Below are 21,457 nucleotides of genomic sequence, written 5' to 3'. Positions count from 1 at the left end.
CCTTGTATCTTGTTCCCTTCATTCTCCCTTGCTCCCGAAGGGATGAGACCAGTGGAGTATCTTAGATGGCCGCTCACAGGTTTTTAAGACCCCAGACACTACTCACCAAGGTAGAACGTAGAACATTGTCTTTATAAACTGTGTTATGCCAATTGAGCTAGATGTTCCCTGAGACCATGGTCCCCACAGAGGCTGCTTCTTTTATCATCTCTCCCTTAACCTTTCCCCAGCCCTCTGAGACAGGAGTCCTCACTCCATTTACAGAGGAAGAAGTTGAGGCCCAGAGAGAGGACATCCCTTGGTGAAGTCGCCCAGAATGTTGGTGACAGAGTATGCCAGCGGCAGAGCTGTAACTCCACCTCTCACTGCCTCCACAGCCTGGGCGCTTTCCTTGCACGAGGCTATCAAGCGATGACACAGAGACAAACTATGTCCACAGCTGATGTCTCTGTGACTCCTGTTTCCCACACCACACCTGCCTGCAACACCTCTCTCACCTCCTCCACCCAGCCAACACCTTCTGGTCCTTGGACACCCAGCTCAAGGGCCTCCACCCTCAGACAGCCTCCCCTGCCCCTGGGCAGGGGCGAGTGGCCCATCTGGAAACCATGGAGGTCTGTGCGTGGGCGACGACAGTTCTCATGGTTTGGGTCGTAACAGACATTTGTCGGTCTCCCTTCTGGGACGGGGACAAGAACAATGTCCCATCCCCAGCACTGATGTATTTGTTGATTGAACAAATAAGCAAATACATTAATTAGTTAATCAGTTAACTAATTGCCAATTAATCATGAGCTGATTGCAATCAGGTGGTATCCCAAAGGCAGCAGCCCTCTTAAAGTCTCTCAGCAGATACCTCTGCCCTATCCATCCCTCCCCCGCCCTCCCATTGACCACATCTTCCGCCTCACTACTCGAAGTGTGGTCCCCTGACCAGCAGCATCAGTATCACAGGAGCTAGTGGCAGAAATGCAGACACTCAGGCCCCACTCCAGGCCCCCTGAATCAGAATTTGCATTTAAACAAGGCCCCCAGGTGATTCGTGTGCATGGTCAGGTTTGAAAAGCACTGACTTATCAAAGCCTTGCTGACCCAGGCAGTGGTGCTCCTGCAGTTACCATGGATACACAGCAGGCTGGTGGCAGCTCCAGCCAGGCTCCCAAGGCGTGCATGCTGGGGGAGAAAGGAGGTCACATTCACAGGTCCCTCTGGCCCAGCTAATCAGAGAACACGGAACCACAGAGGCATCCTTAACCAAGATCTCCTCCCCACCCACCATCATCATCCTCTGGTGCCCAAAACAATGTAGGTCCTGGACCATGCCCCATCCAGGGGTGCCCGAGCCCACCTGGGGCACTGCCCAAGAAGCTGCAGGCAGTAGAACTGCCTCCATAGGATTTCCAAGGAGCAGCTGGTGGATTCAAACTGCCAACCTTTTGGTCAGTAGCCGAGCTCTTAACCACTGCACCACCAGGGCTCCTGTTTAAAACCAAAAACTCCAAATCCATTGCTGTCAAGTCAATTCTGACTCATGGCAACCGCATATGTTACAGAGTAGAACCGCTCTATATGGTTTTCTTAGCTGTAATCTTTATGGAAGCAAATAGCCAATCCTTTCTTCCAGGGCACCACTGTGTGGGTTCGCATGGCCAACCTTCAGGTTAGTAGACAAGTTCAAACCTTTTCCGTCACCCAGGAACTCCCAATTGTATTTAGGAGTCTTAATTCCTGGATCCTGGGTGACCAATGTCCCCTTCATCTTCCTCATTCTCCTCTCAGAATGCCAGCTGGCCTTTCTGCACATGGGGCTTGGAAATTCCAGCCCTCCTGGAATGGGGAGTGAATTAGTTTCCTGCTGCTGCTCTAACAAATGATCACAAACCTGGTGGCTTAAACAACACAAATGTATTTATCTTACAGTTCTGGAGGTTCGAAGTTCGACACCCGTCTCACTGGGCTAAAATCAAGGTGTCGGCAGAGCTGCACTCCTTCTGGAGACTCCGGGGAAAACTCCATTTCCTTGTCTTTTCAGTGGTACCCGTGGGGGATGCAAGGGGTGCGGACTGCACCAGGTGACACTGTCAGAGGGGGTGACACAAATATGACTGCCTATAAAATTTTTGTATGGTGTTTCAGCAGCAATTTATTTTTTAATAAAAGTCTCCCTGTAGTTAGTGATAATAACGATTTTTTTTCGTAAGCCCAGTTTACATGTATCAATATACCTACAAGGTTAAAACTCTATGCTAATTTACTTTTTCAACCTCCTAACGCGCTCTGGTCAGAGCTGTCATTATCACCCAATTACAATGACGCCTCGAATCACGTGGTTTTGTCTGCACACGCTACAAGCGTGCGCTATTGTTTTCGCTGCTGCTGGTGTTTTTACAGTCACTGATTTTTGTCAAATTTTCTGGTGTTTTAGCTATAATATTGTAATAATTGGAGCCCTGGTGGTGCAATGGTTAAGAGCTCGGCTGCTAACCAAAAGGTCAGCAGTTTGAATCCACCAGCCACTCCTTGGAAGCCCTATAGGGCAGTTCTACTCTGTCCTACAGGGTCGCTATGAGTCAGAATTGACTCGATGGCAACGGGTTTGGTTTTTGGTTCTGGTTTGTTGTGGTAATTAGTGTGGAGAGGTGACACCGTAAGTTACCATAAGACACCAACCCTAGTGATGTCACGGCCTGCATTCCTTGGCTCATTGCCCCTTCCTTGGTCTTCAAAGCCAGCAATGGTGGGTTAAGTCTTCACGCCGCCATCTCTCTGGTTCTCTGACTACAGCTGGAAAAGCCTCTCCACTTTTAAGGATTTATGTGATTGCATTGGGCCCACCTGGATGATCCAGAATAATCTCCCCACCTCAAGGTCCTTTTAATTCCATCAGCAAAGTCCCTTTTGCCATGTAAGGTAACAGAGTCACAGGTTTTGGGGAATTAGGACATGGACATCTTCGGGAGCTATTATTCTGCCTACCACAGGGAATGATAGCTGACATCTACTGAGTGTCTCTCTGTGGCACAGTTCTAAGCACTTTGTACATGTTAGCACATTAGTCAGCACTATGACCCCAAGATGAAAGTGCTGTTACTATGTTAATTTTACAGATGAGGAAACTAATTCACAGAGAGGTTAAGTGACTAAGTCTAAGTTCACACAGCCAAGAAGAAGAACTAAAATTCAATCAAAGCTGAGCAGTGTAACTCTGGAGTCGATACTCTAATCTCTGCATTATATTTTCTCCCTAAGAGTAAATAGTCTCTTCAAGACTACAGCTACACGTATAAGTCAGTGAATAAAAAGGCAACAACTCCATATACAGGCATGTAATTTACCAATTACAAGACGGACTCTGCAGCCAGACTGCCTAGATTCAGATTCCTGCTCTGCCACTTCCTAACATCAGTGACCTTGGTTGGGCATGTAATTTAACCTCTCTGAACCTCAGTTTTCTCACCTGTAAAATGGGGACAATAATGATGCCTGCCATATTTATAAGGATCAAATGAGATGATGCAAGTAAGGCACTCAGCTCAGCACCTAGCACTTAGAACAATGTTAGACGTAACTCTACGCTACCATATTTCACCATTACTGCAAACCCTACCCTATAAATGTTGTCTTTCCCATTGTTACAGATGAAGCCAGGTTCAGGGAGGGTAAGTAATTTTCCCAAGGTTTAACAGCCAGGAAATGGCAGAGGTGGGATTCAAGCCTAGGGCTTGTCTCTCTCCAAAGCTCCTGGCCTTCTGTGTCCTGCTCATCTGACTTGTTCTCCCTGTCCTGAAAGGGGCTGGGGTGGTCATGTGTGTGTGTGTTCTATGGGGAAGCACCAAGATTTATAATTTCCAAGTACCTCTCCCCAATTCTCAAGGGAGAGGCTTTTGTAAATTAGAGCTGATATTCCATGTGGTGGAAGGAGGAAAACCTACATTTATTGAGCAACCACTGCATGCAAAGCATGTTCCCTACTTTGTCTCATTTAATCTTCCCAGGGCCATATGAAGCAGGGAGTTTTGCGTTCTCATTTTATAAGCAAGAATAGGGGCTCAGAGAGGGGAGGTGACACGCCCAAGGTCCACAACTGGGAAATAGCAGAAACGGATGGAACCCAGTTCTCTTTGCCTGACGTAGTTTCTTCCCAGCCTTGTGGAGCAAGACACCCGCTAGTGACAGACAAAGACTCCTGTAGGGCAGACACTGGCTCTCCAGGGATCGCTGGTCGCTGCCCCAGCTCGCGCCTCTCCCTCCTCGCACCTGACAGAGCTGCGACCTCGGGTCACACTCCACACTTCCTTCCCCTTCCCAATCCTCAGCCTTTGGCTTAATCATTATCTAACTCCGGCTGAGCTCAAACATGCCTATCATGGCAATCGGTTACCGATTTCTGATGTCACCACCCAGCTATTTCCATCAGTGGCTGGCAGGTGCCAAGAATTCCTGACATCACCCCAAAGGCCCTTTCTTGCATTCCTAAGGGCCATGTTGCAGCTCCTCCCCCACCTGAGCCCACGTGTGAATCTCTGCAGCAGGCTGGGTTCAGAGGCAAATGCATTAAAACTTGTAGTGACTAACGGCAGGAGGGTGGAAACGGAGACGCCTGTTACCGTGTCATCCCTGTGCCTTCTGGCAGTGAGACCTTGTCAGACTTCTTCACCTCACTGAGCCTGAGTTTCTCCATCTCTGAAATGGGTGGGTAATAGTCCTACCTCCCAGAATAGTTGTGCATGGAAGTGGCTAGGGTCTCCATGGTTCTTACTGCTGGGAATCCCAAATAGCCCTGGATGGTCTGATGCAAGAGTGGGCAGCACAGGGTGTCTATTTGTATGAACAGCTCACAGAGAAAAGGATTGTTTGGAAGAAGAGCAAGGGAGAATGGGACTGGGGCAGTGGGCGCAGGTGTGTGTGCCCTGTGCAGCGGTGGCTCCTGGAAGGCTCTGAGAGACTCAGGTAGGGGGCGGGCAGGGCCATCCCAGGGGACAAGGCATGCATGTAAGTGGAACTTTTCGCCCACTTCTGCAGCGAACACAGCACCCCGGGCCCAGCGAGGCTGGGAGCTTTGGTAAACAGTTCTTTGGCATGACTCTCCACATTCCTACAGAGGGCATCGGCTGCTTTGGTCAGGCACCCATGGTGACTTCAAGGGCAAAGGACACAGATGGGGGGAGGTTGCAAAAAAGAAAGGACAAATGGGCAGGGGCTGGGTGTGAATGTAGCTGGGGATTCATAAGCACTCAGGACCCAGGAGGTACATCTGGAGCTCCCAGACCAAACTGGGTCAGTTCTGCAGGGGTCAGATGTCCAGGGGAGCAGCGGGCAGCTTGTTGTTGTGAGGGGCCATCAAGTCTATTCCCACTCATAGCGACCCCATGTGACAGAGTAGAACTGCCCCATAGGATTTACTAGGCTGTAATCTTTATGGAAGCAGATTGCCAGGTCTTTCTCCTGCAGGGCTTCTGGGTGGGTTTGAACTGCCAACGTTTCGATTGGCAACTGAGCGCTTGATCATTTGTACCATCAGGGCTCCTTAACTGGCTGCTAGACCCAATGAAATGTGGGTGTGAAATGTGACCCCGTTTCATATGCAGGTTGGGTGATGGCTGGAGAAGCAGGTTCCATACCCACAAGGAGTTGATGTGAAAGACCCAGGGACAGACAGCTCGCAGAGCTGTGCTTCCTGCTGAGTCAAGAACCCCAAACCTGTGCTCACCCCACATATCCTCTCCTAGAACTTGGATACGGGGCAAAAGGCACGCAGGGAGTGGGGGGAGCCAATCAAGTCCTTATAAAGTGAAAACTCCGTTGTGACTCAGCCCAACCCAGGCAGCCCTGCTCATTCATTGCAAAGGTATTTTCTTTCCAACCCTTGTCTGCAAAGCGTTTCACTGATGCGGAGATGAAGTCATCGGCTGGTAAACACTCTGCCTTGCGGTAAATTTCCTGTGAACTTTTTGCTCCTGTTTAAGCCACCAAACCCTGAGGAGAGCTGGCAGCCTAAAGGAGAAGAAAGGGCACTGGGCTGGGTCAGAGGCCTGGGTTCAAATTCCAATGGCGGGACTTTGGCTGAGACGAGTAACCTCTCTGGGCCTCAGTTTCTCTGTTTGTACAGTAAAGTCACTAGTACCGAAAGGATTCTAAAGAAATACACAGCAGTGCACGCTCATTCAATCAACAAATACTGACTAAGTGCTTAGTGTGTGCCAAGCACTATAGTGTGTTGAATAGTGTCCCCCCAGTATTCATGTCCACTTGTAACCTCAGAATGTGACCTTATTTGGAAATAGGGTCTTTGCATATGTCATTAGTTAAGAATCGAGATGCGATCACATTGGATGAAGGGGGTCCCTAAATCCAATGACTGGTGTCCTTATAAGAGGAGGAGAGGACACACAGAGACACAGGGAAGAGGGGACTGAGAAGACGCGGAGGCAGAGATTGGAGCGATGCAGCTACAAGCCAAGGAATGCCAAGGGTTGCTGGGAGCCACCAGAAGCTAGGAAGAGGCAAGGAAAGATTCTTCCCTAGAGCCTGCAGAGGGAGCATGACCCTGCTGACTCCTTAATTTCTGACCTCTAGCTTCCAGAAATGTGAGAGAATAAATGTCTGTTGTTTTAAGTCACTAGTTTGGGGTAATTTATTACGGCAGCCACAGGAAACCAGTGCAAGCGCTCTGCTGGGCACCAAGAAAGCCCTAAGCCATCTAGTTCCTCGCTGTATCCCCAGTCCAGTGTTTAGCACAGGGAAGCCACTCAGAAAATATTTAGGAAATAAAGAAGGAGAAGACAGGGAGTTATGCTCATGACACAGAACTCTTGGTATATCATGTTGGAGCTTACATTGCTATATCAACTTAATACATATTAAATCTTGAACTCCTTAGAATTTTTATTGCTTTCTTTAAGATCAGAGTGGGTTTAGGGGCAGGGTGATTTAGAAAACTCAGGTCTCTTTCTATAAAGAGTCAAACTACTACAGTGGAAATGAAGACACTTCCCCCTCCTCAATATATTTTCTTGAAACAAGCGTCATCACTGTCGTTGTAGTCTAGTTGCTGTAGAGTTGACCCCGACTCATGGTGACCCCATGTATGTCAGAGTAGAACTGTACTCCATAGGGTTTTCAGTGGCTGATTTTTTGGAAGTAGATCACCAGGCCTTTCTTCTTAGATGCCTTGGGGTGGACTCGAACCTCCAATCTTTCAGTTAGCAGCCAAGCACCTTAACCTTTTGTACCACCCAGAGACCTCTCTGGGCCTGCAGAAACGTGAGAGAATAAATTTCTATTGTTTTAAGTCACCCAGTTTGTGGTACAAGGGCTCCAAATCCAATGCAACAGTTGGCAACAGAAAAAGGCTCCTGGCCAGGCACATGACCCACAATAACCTGGGGACTGACATGAGTCAGCCCAGCATCTGGAGACAGGAGACCTGACTTCTAGTCCCAGCTCCGCTGCTTTCTCATTTGAGCAAGTTAATTCTCTTCTCGGAGCCTGTTTCCTCGGCTGTGAAATGGGACGTCCAACAGGTGATTGCAGAGTTGTCATGAGCATTGAGGGGAAGAGTGAAGACTGTAAATAACTTAGCCCCTAGTGCAGCTCTCAGGGCTGGGGAGACGGATTTGGGCTGGGGGGTGTCTGGGAAGGTTTGTCAGGTCAGATTGGCCTTAGTCTTTAGAAGCAAGGGCAGGATGGAACAGGTGGAGGTGCAGGGCAGGGAGGAATCCCCACAGTGGATGCTCTATATACAGGTAAGACAGGTTTGGCATTGGTGATGGTGGTAGAGATGGTTACTTTCTTGGAAGAGTGATTTATTTTTAAATGCAAGCTGACCACAGACTTATCCAATTCATGCTCTATTACCACCTGCCTCAGTTTATTTAAGCTTCAACCGAGCGTTGGGTTAAATAAATGTCACCAGCAATGATCACCCTCCCATTGGTTCACACTTCACTGAAAACCATAAAACAACTCATGCACCATTAGGGATGGGTGAAAGGCAGCTTCAATAACGCCCTCAGTGAGCTGCATACACGGGGCAAAGACTGCCCTCTGATCCACAAAAAAAGAGGGGAGAAATGCAGGGAGAATCCAGGCCACCACGTTCATCTGACAGCAGCAAGAAGCAGTGAAAGGCAAAGGTGGCCCAGTCAGTATATACCAAACCTGTTGCTGTGATCCCTATAATCTTTGCTTAGATTCACTGAATCTAAAAATCATTGAAATCTACTTAAATGAATGCAGATGTTCCCATCTGGAAGCTTTTACCAGCAATCTTTCTGTTCCCAGATAGAAAGAAATTTAACAATAGCTATCAGGAGACTTTTAAAAGTTCGTGTCCTTTGATCTAATCATTTCTCCAGTTTATTTTATTTTATTTATTTATTTTATTGTTCTAGTTAAATGAAGTTTACATTTCAAGTTAGTCTCCCATACAAAATTTTTATACATACATTGTTATGAGACCCTAATTGCTCACCCCATTCTGTGACAGCACACTCCTCCTTCCTTTCCACCCCTGACTCCTCATGTCCATTCAACCAGCTCCTAATCCTCTCTGCCTTCCCGTCTCACCTCTGGACAGAAGCTGCCCCTTTGGTCTCTTGTATCTACTTGACTAAGAGGCACACTCTTCACGAGTATCACTTTATGTCTCACAGTCCAGTCCAATCCTTGTCTGAAGAGTTGGCCTCAGAAATTGTTTTAGTCTGGGCTGAGAGAGGGTCCAGGGGCCCTGCTTTCCAGGGTACCTCCAGTCTCAGTCAGACCATTAAGTCTGGTCTTCTTACTAGAATTTGAGTTCTGCACCCCATCTGTCTCAGTCATCTAGTGCTGCTCCAACAGAAATACCGCAAGTGGATGGTTTTAACAAAGAGAAATTTATTCTCTTACAGTCCAGTAGGCTACAAGTCCAAATTCAGGGCATCAGCTCCAGGGGAACGCTTTCTCCATCAGCTCTGGAGGAAAGTCCATGTCATCAGTCTTCCTTTGGTCTGGGAGCTTCTCTGTGCAGGAACCTCAGGTCCAAAGGACGCGCTCTGCTCCCAGCACTGCTTTCTTGGTGGTATGAGGTTCCCATGTGTCTCTGCTCGCTTCTCTCTTTTATATCTCAAAAGAGATTGCATTAAGACACTGATCTGGTCAACCTCATCAGTATAACCTCATCACAGTGATAGAATTTACAACACATGAGGAGATCACATACAATTTCATCATAGAGTTTACAATACATAAGGAAATCACATCAGATAACACAATCATACAATACTGGGAATCATGACCTAGCCAAGGTGCTACACACATTTTTTGGGGGACACAGTTCAATCCATGACACCATCCTTCTACTGCTTCATCAGGGACTCTCTGTTGCGTTCCCTGTCAGGATGTTCATTGGTGGTAGCCGGGCACCATTTCTCCATTTTAGACTCCTTTCCTAAAGAAGTCATCTGTGGTTCTGACAAATAGTTTAGATATAAGGAACTTCACAGTTGCATTATTCACATGAGTAACAATTGGGAGAAATTAAATGTCCAACAAGAGAACAGTTAAACAAAACACACATAAACCCATTGTCATCGAGTTCATTCCAATTCATGGCAACCCCGTGTGTTACAGAGTAGAAATGCTCCATAGAGTTTTCTTGGCTGTAATCTTAATGGAAGCAGATTGCCAGGACTTTCTTGTGCAGCACAGCTGGGTAGATCTGAACTGCCAACCATTAGATTAGTAGTCAAGTTCAAACTGTTTGCACCACCCAAAAGCAGCATAGACATAGCTTAATATTTCTGATTTGGGAGGTTTTCTAATGTCATGGGGAAATGTCTGTGATAAAAATACTCAGTGGGGGAAATATTAAAAATTACATATTTACAATATAACCCCCAATTTATATTCTCAACATCTGTGAAAGGAGCTTATTTCATTCTGCCTTGTATTGTAATTAATTTGAGGCCTGTCTCCCCCACTAGACTGTAAGCTCCCAGAGGACCACAAGAGTGAACTTCTCACTGTGTTGGAAGAAAGAATGGATGGGTTAGTGGATTACTTGAGAATCTGAGTACTTCATTTAAAAACAACCGTAGTCACTTATGTTTATTGAGCACTTACTATATGACAAGCCCTGAACTGAGTTCTTCACACACTTGTCAATTAATCCTCCCAACTCTATTTTGTCAAGACGATGTGGGTTAACTTTGGGCAGTGTTTTCAAAGTGTGGTCCCTGGAACCAGCAGCAGCAGCATCACTTGGGAATTTGCTAGAAATACAATTTCTAGAGTCCTAACAGGAGTCTCTGGGTAGCACAAATAGTTAAGCACTTGGCTACTAACTGAAAGGTTGGTGGTTTGAACTTACCCAGAAGTGCCTTGGAAGAAAGGTCTGGTGATCTGCTTCTGAAAGGTCACAGCCATGAAAACCCTATGGAACAGAGTTTTACTCTGCAACTGATGGGTCACCATGAGTCAGAATTGAGTCGATGACAACTGGTAGGGTCCTAATACAGATCTATTAAATCAGAAACTCTGGAAGGTGGGGCCCAGCGATCTGTACTTTAGCAAGCCCACTAGGTGATTCTGATGCCAGCTCAAGTTTGAAAAGCACTGGACTAGGGAAGACATTCAGCCGGAGTTTCCTGAGAACAGTCTTGGAGTAGAGGCTTAAAAGTGCTGTCCCAGCCCAATCAACCGAAGACCACCAAGAACAAACCTGTATTCTGACAAAGTCAGGTTTATTGACCCATTGCCAAGAGGAAGAACACACACCAGCGGAACCAAACAAAGGGGAAAGATAGAGTTATTATTTTGGAGAAGGGTGGAGTTTAAGTAAAATTTCCATAAAACAGTATTTTGATAGACTCAAAACAAAGCAGGGCACTGTGTAAATGGATCAACATCAAATTTGAGTTGCACAGTGGACCTAAAGTCTTTTTTCCTTGGAAACTACAAAGTGAAGATAGATGTGAAATGTTGTGTCCAGAAACTCCTTATCTGAAGCTCTGCATTGGGCTGGAAATAGGGGCTGCTTCTCTGTGTCAAAGAGACTTCGATCTTCAGAGAATGGTGGGGTTCTTCATTCTTACAGACAAAACTGCAAACAGCAAAGTTTCTGGTTGTCTATGATTTTAAAGAACAAAGTTTCTCAGTGTGTAAGAAAGTAGCCGGCACTCAAACAAGTGAGTTGTTATGACATTTTACAGCTGCAGCGTGTCCTTGGGAGAAATACTGTTTACTGGAAACTTCGCAGCTGGCTTTATCTACGTCTGTCATTCCAGACTGATGAACGGCTGGCCAGATTTTTACTGTCTCAGCTAGAAGGTATTAAATGAGTTAACATTCATAAAGTGCTTAGAACAGCACCTGGCAAATAAATAAACAAAAATTATAATTAATTAATGTCATAAAGATTGTGGTTGGATAGATAAAAGGAGAGGAAAGGTTGTGTGTGTGTGTGTGTGTGTGTGTGTGGTTTATTCCCTTCAAGTGAGAGTATAGAATAAGGAAGTACCCCAGGCTTCTGACTGCAGTAACAGAAAGACTAGATTAAGAAAGACCCTGGATTCTAATGTCAGGCATGCTAAAAAGAAGGAGAGGGAGAAGTATTTATTTAGTGCCTAGTTTATGCTGGGCTCTGAGCTACCTCATTTATCCTGTAAGTTCAGGGTCGTTGCTCCCATTTTACCTGTGAAGGCCCTGAGATTCAGAGAGGTCAAGGTAATTGCCTAAACTCATCTAGCTGATTTAGGCTGGAGCCAGGATCAAAGCTAGCTACAGCTGGGGGAATGACCATCCACAAATCATTTACCCTTTGGGGGTCTTTGGTTTTTCATTGGTAAAATGGAGGACTATAACACATAATAGTACAAGGATATTCATCATTCATTCCTTAATATCAAAAATGAGAAATAACCTAAATGCCAAACAACAGGATGTGATTAAATAAATTACAATATATCCACATGGTGAAATACTATGAAGCTATTACAAACAATATTATAGAAGTATATTATAAACATGGAAGATATTCGTGATATATTGTTAGTATATTCATAATATTTTGTGACTAACGCTAGTTGAAAAACAGCATATAGCAAATGATTCCAATTTAATTTTTTTAATGTATATGTTTTAAAAGATATGAAAGGCTATATCTACAATATTAACGGTAATTATCTTTAGGCAATAGGGTTACGAGTGATTTAAAATTAAAAATTATTTTCTAAATGTCTAAAATGAGCATGTTTTTGTTATATAATAAAATTAAAACTTGAAAAATATAAAGGGCAAGATTTCCTGTAATGTCAGCATGAGGGTGTCAAGCAATTCCTCTGCAGAGAAAACAAGTATAAAACCGGACAAAACTATGTCAGAGCACTTAAAAATGATCAAAGGCAGGTAACAACTTTACAAGCCCTCACTCATGAAATGCATAAGGTAGAAACAGCAACTTTATGACCTAGGGTGTTCCCATCTCTCCCAGCAAGGGCAACAAAGCCCACAGCTTCGCTGGCCAAGGCAATGGATATGGTTCAAGGGTGGTACATTCAATAGGGAGATGTTGAAAGTAAGAGAGCCCCAGAGGGGTAAGACAATAAACTGCACATACCTCTGACTGACTGCTAATCTAAGCATACATTCAGGAGACCCCAGAGAGCCCAGAGAAAATGGAAAGTCTGGAGATACTTGAAAACTTTATCCCTCTCCTTCTTCTTAGCATGCCTGAAACTCAAACCTTTGAATGAGCTCCTCAGCCAACCAGAGCTCAGGTGGCAAAGAGTTGAATCCTTATTGGCTTGAAGTGTCTGACCATAGCCTCTGCCTAATCACTGACTGCCTGTTAAACTATAGAGACACAGGGGAGACTGTAGGAAGCCAAGCTAAACAGAAAAAAAATTCAAATGAGCAGAGACATCAGCTGCAAACCGGAAGAGAGACAGAGTTTGTAGTTTGAGTCCAAACCAAACCAAATCCATTGCCATCCAGTCTATTCCAATTCATAGAGACCCTATAGGACAGAGTAGAACTGCCCCATAGGGTTTCCAAGGAGCAGCTGGTGGATTCGAACTGCTGACCTTTTGGTTAGCAGCCATAATTCTTAACCACTGTGCCACCAGGGCTTGTATATGACAATAATAGTACTAAGAAAGGGTTTGAACTATGCTGTTACAAAGATGGTAGGGGTTAGTCGTTACTAATTGAGAGTAGATTATAATAAGTTAAAGATGCATATTTTGATGCCTAGAGCAACAACTAAAATAAATAACAAAATAAATTAAAAAGAAGAATTAAAATGGCATACTAAAAATATTTGTTTAACACAAAATAAAGCAATATAAAGAATAAAGTGGCTAGAGTATACAGGGAAGAGTACTTAGGAGGAAAGAGCTGCTTAGAGAACTCCAGAGAGCTATAGAGGGCCCCGGCAAGTATTCATCTGAATATTGATCAGTGCCTGAGTATGAGAAAACTACTCAAGGCAATCGAAAGAACAATCATAATTGATTAGACAGAACAATACAAGGATGAGAATAGTGCCGTCTCCACAAGCCAGACTGGAAAACCTCATACTTCGTGGGGCATTGGGTAGAGTACTCACAAAGATCTTGCCTTGGTAGTAAATGCTGTTTTGTTCTATTCCTACCTTACAAATTTTAAAAGCAAGACCCAAAAGTGTCAAACTCTATCCAAGTAGCTTAAATGTATCCCAGAAAAAAGCTCAAGAATATTTATAAGAATACAAAAATATCTAGCATCCAACAAGGTAAAATTCACAAGTCTTGCATTCTATAAAAAATTACTGGATATACAAAGAAGCAGAAAAAAATCCAGCCCATAATGAGAAGAAAAAGCAATCAATTGAAACCAAAGCAGAATTGACACAGATGTCAGAATTAGCAGATAATGACATTAAAACAGATATTGTAACTGTATTCCATATGTGTAGTGCAATGTATGTTAATTTCACCTCTATAAGCTATTACAAAATACAAAAAAGTGAAAAAGGATAGCAAGGGAATATTAGGGATAACTTTATACCAATACATTTGAAAATGTAAATGAACAAATTTCTTGAAAGACGTAAATTACCAAAACTGACTCAAAAAGAAATAGAAGATCTAAATATACGTTTATCAAGTAAAGAAAGTGAATCAGTAACTAAAAACCTTTCCACAAAGAAAGACCAGGTCCAGATGACTTCACTGGTGAATTCAATCAAACATTTAAGGAAGAAATATTACCAATTCTACAGAAATTCTGAAAATACAGGAGGAACAAGGACTTTCCAATTTATTTTATGAGACTAGTTTTACTCTGATACCAAAGCCAGACAAAGAAACCACAAGAAAAGAAAACTACAGATCAATACTCGATTCCTCATGAACATGGACACAAAAATTTTTAACAAATATAAGCAGATTAAGCCCAACAATATATACCAAAGATAATACATCATAAGTAAGTGAGGTTCATCCCAGCAGTGCAAGGTTAATGTAACATCCAAAAACCAATTAATGTAACATGTTATATTAATAGATAAAAGGGAAAAACCATATAATCATCTCAAAAGATGCAGAAAACGCATTTGAAAAAATTCAACATCCATTCATGATAAAAGCTTTCAACAAAGTAGGAATAGAAGGGAACTTCCTGTACCTGCTAAAAAGCATCTGTGAAAAACCTACAGCTAGTATCACCTATGCAGCATCAAGATTAGAGGAAGACTCATTAACAACCTTCAATATGCAGATGATTCAACCTTGCTTGCAGAAAGCAAAGAGGACTTGAAGCGCTTACTGATGAAGACCAAAGACTACAGCCATCAGTATGGATTACACTTCAACATAAAGAAAACAAAAATCCTCACAACTGGACCAATAAGCAACATCATGATAAGCAGACAAAAGACTGAAGTTGTCAAGGATTTCATTTTACTTGGATCCACAATCAACACCCACAGAAGCAGCAGTCAAGAAATCAAAAGATGGGTTGCATTGGGCAAATCTGCTGCAAAAGAGCCCTTCCAAGTGTTAAAAAGTAAAGATATCACTTTAAGGACAAAGGTGCGCCTGACCCAAACCATGATATTTTCAATTGCCTCATATGCATGCAAAAGCTGGACAATGAATAAGAAAGACCAAAGAGGAATTGATGCCTTTGAATTATGGTGTTGGTGAAGAATATTGAATATACCGTGGACTGCCAGAAGAATGAACAGGTCTGTGGAAGAAATACAGCCAGAGTGCTCCTTGGAAGCAAGGATGGTGAAACTTTGTCTTACGTACTTTAGAAATGTTATCAGGAGGGACCAGTCCCTGGAGAAGGACATCATGCTTGGTAAAATAGAAGGTCATCGAAAAACAGGAAGTTGCTGGATGAGATGGATTGACACAGTGGCTGCAACAATGGGCTCAAACATAACAACAGTTGTGAGGATGGCGCAGGACCAGGCGGTGTTTCATTCTGTTGTACATAGGGTCGCTATGAGTCAGAACCAACTCGACAGCACCTAACAATGACAGTATCGTAGTTAATGGTGAAAGACTGAATGTTTTCTACTTAAAATCAGGAACAAGGCAAGGATGTCTGCTCTCATCATTTCTATTCAACATGGTACTAGAGGTCCTAGCCAGTGCAATAAGGTAAGAAAAAGAAATAAAAGGCATACAGGTTGGAGAGGAAGAAAGAAAACTGTCTTTATTCACAGATGAAGTGATCATCTATGTAGAAAATCCTACAAACTATGCAGATAAGCTATAAGAACTAATAAGAGAATTTAGCAAGACCAAAGGATATAAGGTCAATATGCAAAAATTAATTATATTTTTAAATACTATCAACAAATACTCCAAAATTAACTTTTAAAAAAAAATTAAATTCACTATTGCATTTTTTATTTTTTTAAGAAGGGACATCACGCTTGGTAACGTAGAGGGTCAGTGAAAAAGAGGAAGACCCTTGACAAGATGGATTGACACAGCAGCTGCAACAATGGGCTCAAACATGACAATGATTGTGAGGGTGGCACAGGGCCCTCTATTTTACCAAGCATGGTGTCCTTCTCCAGGCGCTGATCCCTCCTAATAACGTGTCCAAAGTATGTAAGATGTAGTCTCGCCATCCTTGCTTCTAAGGAGCATTCTCGTTGTACTTCTTCTGAGACAGATTTGTTCGTTCTTCTGGCAGCCCATGGTATATTCAATATTCTTCGCCAACACCACAGTTCAAAGGCATCAATTCTTCTTCAATTTTCCTTATTCGTTGTTCAGCTTTCACGTGCATATGAGGCAACTGAAAACATTCTGGCTTGGGCCAGGCGCACCTTAGTCTTCAAGGTGACATCTTTGCTTTTCAACACTTTAAAGAGGTCTTTTACAGCAGATTTGCCTGATGCAATGCATCTTTTGATTTCTTGACTGCTGCTTCCATGGGTGTTGACTGTGGAGCCAAGTAAAATGAAATCCTTGACAACTTTAATCTTTTCTCCACACCCATTATGATGGCTAAAATTAAAACAAACATACTGACCATACCAAATCTTGGCAAGGATGTAGAGAAAACGATATCCTATAGATTGCTGGTGGGAATGCAAAATGGTACAGCCACGTTGGAAAATAGCTTCAAAGTTTTAAAAAGCACTTTATCTTACAACCCAGCAATTCTAGTCCTAAATATCTACGTAAGAGAATTGAAAACATACATCCACACAAAGATTTGTGTGCAAAATATCATAGCAGCTTTATTCATAATATCCAAAAAGTCGACACAACCCAAATGTCCTTCAGCAGGAGAAAGGATAAGCAAAATGTGATACATCCATACAACTGAATACTAATCCGCAAGAAGAAGGAATGAACTACTTATACAGGCTACTGCATGGATGAACCACAAAAACATTATACTAAGCAAAAGCAGCCAGACACCAAAGACTACATACTGTCTTCATATAAATGGAAATTTATATGAAATTCTAGGAAAGGCAAAACTACAGTGACAGAAATCTGATCAGTGGTCACCTGGTGCTGGGGGTGGAGATAGACTACAAAGGGGTATGGGGGAATTTTTGGAGTGCTGGAAGTGTTCTAACACTTTATTGTGGGTGTTGTTGCACAACTGTATGTTTACAGAAGCTCATGGGACTATACACTTAGTATGGGTGAATTTCATGGAATGTGAATTATACCTCAATTAAGCTGTAGGAAAAAAAAAAACGGACAAGAAAGTTGTGGAGTAAAGAACTGTGGGAATGAGGAGCGACGCTGTGACCCATATTTACCTCTGGATTGACATCCGTGTGTTGCAAATTGCCAACCTTCTGGGCGAGATTGGCCAGGAAGATAAGCTGCCATGGAGACAGAGCCTAGTCCAATGGGGCAGAAAGGCATGTGACCAAGTCATTGCAAAGCAATGTGACAAGGCTCTACTGGAGCAGTTTCCAAGTTCTGTGGGCTCACCAAGGAGGGAGACATCAACCTCTTCCGGGAGGAGGGAGGCCTTCTGGGAGCCAAGAGAGTGGGGATGCCAGGCCGTTGGCTTCACTTGGTGGCACTCTCTCTCTCCTCCCCCCACCCACCAAAGCACCAGGTGGCTTTCATTTCTTTTTTAATTAAAGTGAATTAAATTTAATCTTACCTAGAGGATTTCCTGATACCTCTTGAATAATGGAGTCACCCTGGGGTGTTGCAAAAACTGGGTGGGGTCTCTGTGTTCTAAGCTCTGAGGATGACTATGGTGACCACCCTCTGGAACACTGATTTGATCTCAGTGGGCGGGAGGTAGTTAGCAAGAAAGGGAGTGTTCCAGACAGAGAGAACTGCCTGTGCAAAGGTCCTGTGGTGGGATCTGGCCTGTTCAAGGAACTGTCCAGAAGTCCTGGGTGACCAGAGCATAGTCAGCAATTACTTTCAGGAGCCACAGCGGTCTGGGCTGTAAACTGCTGTTTCCAAGGGCTGGGCAAAGTCTTGTGAAGTTATTCACCTCCATTAGTGCATCTAATTGTCTCAAGGGTGTTGCTTTGTCCCAGCTTCATCAGGAACTCCTTGAGGGCAAAGCTTGTGCCTCATATACTTTCCTTATATGTCTGGAAAGGAGGGAACTGAAGTTTATTGCAAGACTAAGGTGCGCCTGACCCAAGCCATGTATGTGCATGCAAAAGCTGGACAATGAATAAGGAAGACCAAAGAAGAATTGACACCTTCGAACTGTAGTGTTGGCAAAGAATATTGAATATAGCACGGACTGCCAAAAGAATGAACAGGTCTGTCTTGGAAGAAGTACAACGAGAATGCTCCTTAGAAGCAAGGATGGCGAGACTACATCTTATATACTTTGGACATGTTGTCAGGAGAGATCAGTCCCTGGAGAAGGACATCATGCTTGGTAAAGTAGAGGGTCAGCGAAAAAGAGAACCCTCAACAAGAAGGATTGACACAGTGGCTGCAACAATGGGCTCAAGCATAACAACAATTGTGAGCATGGCACAGGACCGGGCAATGTTTCATTCTTTGGTACATAGGGTCGCTATGAGTTGGAACTGACTTGACAGCACCTCACAATAACAACTATGTGCTTTATATGGTGGATAATTTCATTATGCTCATTTTAGAATAAAGAAACAGATCCAGAGAGATGAAGTGACTTGTTCAAGGTCACACTGAGGCAGAGCTGGGATTTGAACCGAGGTCTGTGTTGCTAAAGCCTCAGCTGTGACCCCCCAGCACTGATCCGGTTCTGTCCAAAGAGCTAAGAGGCATTCAGAAATCTTGGTGGAGGGAGTACATGTCTGGCACTCAGCTCATTCCCTAAGTCTCAGCGCCCAAGAGAGGGGCAGTCAGCAGGCAGCCTGAGGCCAGTGCCTCCCTGCCCTTGGCACCTTGCTTCAGTTCTCCTGGGTGCTAAGGAATGATAATCTCTGGCATGGCTAAGGCTTGAAAGATTGTACTGAAAGTTAGAGCAGGTGACTAAGAGAAAGGAAAGGGTGTCCCTTGGCCCTCCTGCCCCTTCCCCAGAACTGTTTCCCAATCCCCTCTACTGGTTTGACAGAGTTGACGGCAGACAGGGAGGTGTGGGCATGCAGAATGGGGCTGCAGGAAGCTTGCTGGGCAGAAGGAGGCCTAGTTGCAACAGCCTCCTACTGGCATCCCTGCCTCCTGCCTTGACCATACCACCGCCCCACAGGAGGCTGCCTGCATACTGCTTGTGTTGTAGGTACTCAGACCCCTGGGGCTGCCATCACCCCAGGACAAGGCCCTACTCCTTGGCCTGGCACTCTCCAGCTTCATCTCCCACAAGCCCCACTCTGCAAACCTTCTGTTTCCCGAAAGTGCCTTTCAAGTCCCGTTTCATGCCTTTCACATGCTGTTCCCCTGCCACCTCAGCGTTCCTCTCTGGTTCCCATGTGTTGATATCTGACTCTTAACATCTCTAAACAAGGCCCTCGTTTGTCACCAAACCACCCCTGGTCACCCCAGTCCAGGGGACCTGAGCACTGGTCATCAGGGCATGGCCTACAGGGCCTGGTTTTGAGTCACCTTTCGGAGGACCTGTCCTGGCTCCTGGGTGACTGCAGGAGGCCCCAAGCTAACTCGTCCTGGAAGCCCCTTTCCCAACTCCCAGGCAAAGCCAGGACTCCTGTGCCCATGACCCGTCACCCTTGAAGGACCCGTGGGTGTGCTGCACTGTAACGGGATGACTTCCTTCTGGGTCTTTCTCTCCATAGACTCTTGAGCCCCGGGCACACAGAAGATGCCTAAGAAAAGTCTTTGGAGGAAGGGAAGGAGGGAGGGTGGAAAGGATAGTAAGAAAGGGAAAAGAAGGAAGGGAAGGACAGGAATTGAGGGAAGGAATGGAAGGAAATGTAGAGGAAAAAGGGAGGGAAAGAGGGAGGGAGGGAAGAAGGAGTCTAGCCCAGTGCCTGCCCCATTGCTGAATAGAAGGGGATGATTCTGGGTGCCTCTGCTTGCTAAGCGGAAACATAGTACCTTCCAAAAAGGAAAAACTGTACTGTTTCCATTATTATTATTCTTATTATTATTATAGCAGGTAATATATGCCAATTATATATTTTTTTTCTAGACCAAGAGTTGGCAAACTTTCTGTATAGGACCTAAATAACTTAGATTCTGTGGGCCATACACTCTCTATTGCATATCCTTCTGTGATTTTATTTTTGTTTGTTTACAACTCTTTAAAAATGTAAAAGCCACTGTAGTTCATGGGCCATTCAAAAACAGGCCCCAGGCTGGATTTGGCCTTCAGGTCATTGTTTGCCAACCTTTATCCTAGACCCTGGTGGCACAGTGGTTGAGCTGTCAGCTGCTAACTGAAGGGTCAGTGGCTGGAACCCACCCAGTCACTCCGCAACTGGTTTTAATGAGTTAGATCCATATGAAGCAGCATGGAGCTATGTCCACATCGCATTGTTAAATGAAAAAAGCCAGTTTTCTAAACAGTATGTAGTGTACAGTCCTGTTACATATACCACAAAATACACATGCCCAGAAAGTCTAGAGAGAAACACACCAAAATGTGGCCGTAGTTATTTCTAGATGGAAGGCTCACAGGTGATTTTCACTTTCTTATTTATATCTTTCTGGATTGTCTAGAAGGTTGTTATTGTTGTTAGATGCCATCAAGTCAATTTCAACTCATAGCCTTCCCATGTGTTACAGAGTAGAATTGCTCCATAGGGTTTTCTTGGCTGTAATCTTCACGGAAGCAGATCATCAGGCCTTTCTTCCACATACAGATCAAGGACCTCTGTTTTAGGCTGTGTAGACTTGCACTGTATGGGTATAACCATTTATTAAGGAGCCCTGCTGGCGCAGTGGTTAAAGCACCGTGCAGTTCACCGAAAGTTCGGCAGTTCAAACTCACTAGCTGCTCCGTGGGAAAAAGAAGTGGCAGTCTGCTTCCATGAAGAGTACAGTCTTGGAAACCATATGGGGCAGTTCTACCCTGTCCTATAGGTCAGCTATGAATTGGAATCAACTCGACAGCAACAGAGTTTTTTTTTTAATCATTTATTTAGACTCCTTGGGTGGTGCAAATGCTTAAGCACTCAACTACTAGCTAAAAGATTGGTAGTTTGAACCCATCCAGAACTGCCTTGGAAGATAGGCCTGGAGATGTGGTTCCGAAAAGTCACAGCCTTGAAAACCCAATGGAGCAGTTCTACTCTGCACACATGGGATCGCTGTGAGTCAGAATCAACTCAATGGCAAAAGAACAACAACAACCATTTCTTTGGTATAGTATTTACCATGGGTGGAAGACTTAGCACCTCCATGATCTCACTCAGCTTATTAAGAGACAAAAAAACTGAATAAATGAAGAGCTGGATCTTAGTAACAACCTTGGTATGCGGGGCCTCTCCCATGGCAGAATGAAAAAATACTTCTTGCTAATGATTTTATCACCAGGACTTTCTTCCAGGGTGCCTTTAGGTGGGTTTAAACTGCCAACCTTTCGG

Source organism: Trichechus manatus, unplaced genomic scaffold (genome assembly GCF_000243295.1).
Source record: "Trichechus manatus latirostris isolate Lorelei unplaced genomic scaffold, TriManLat1.0 scaffold00048, whole genome shotgun sequence".
NCBI classification, from domain to species: Eukaryota; Metazoa; Chordata; class Mammalia; order Sirenia; family Trichechidae; genus Trichechus; species Trichechus manatus.
The sequence above is the reverse complement of the archived record's forward strand: the minus strand, read 5'-3'. Positions refer to the sequence as shown.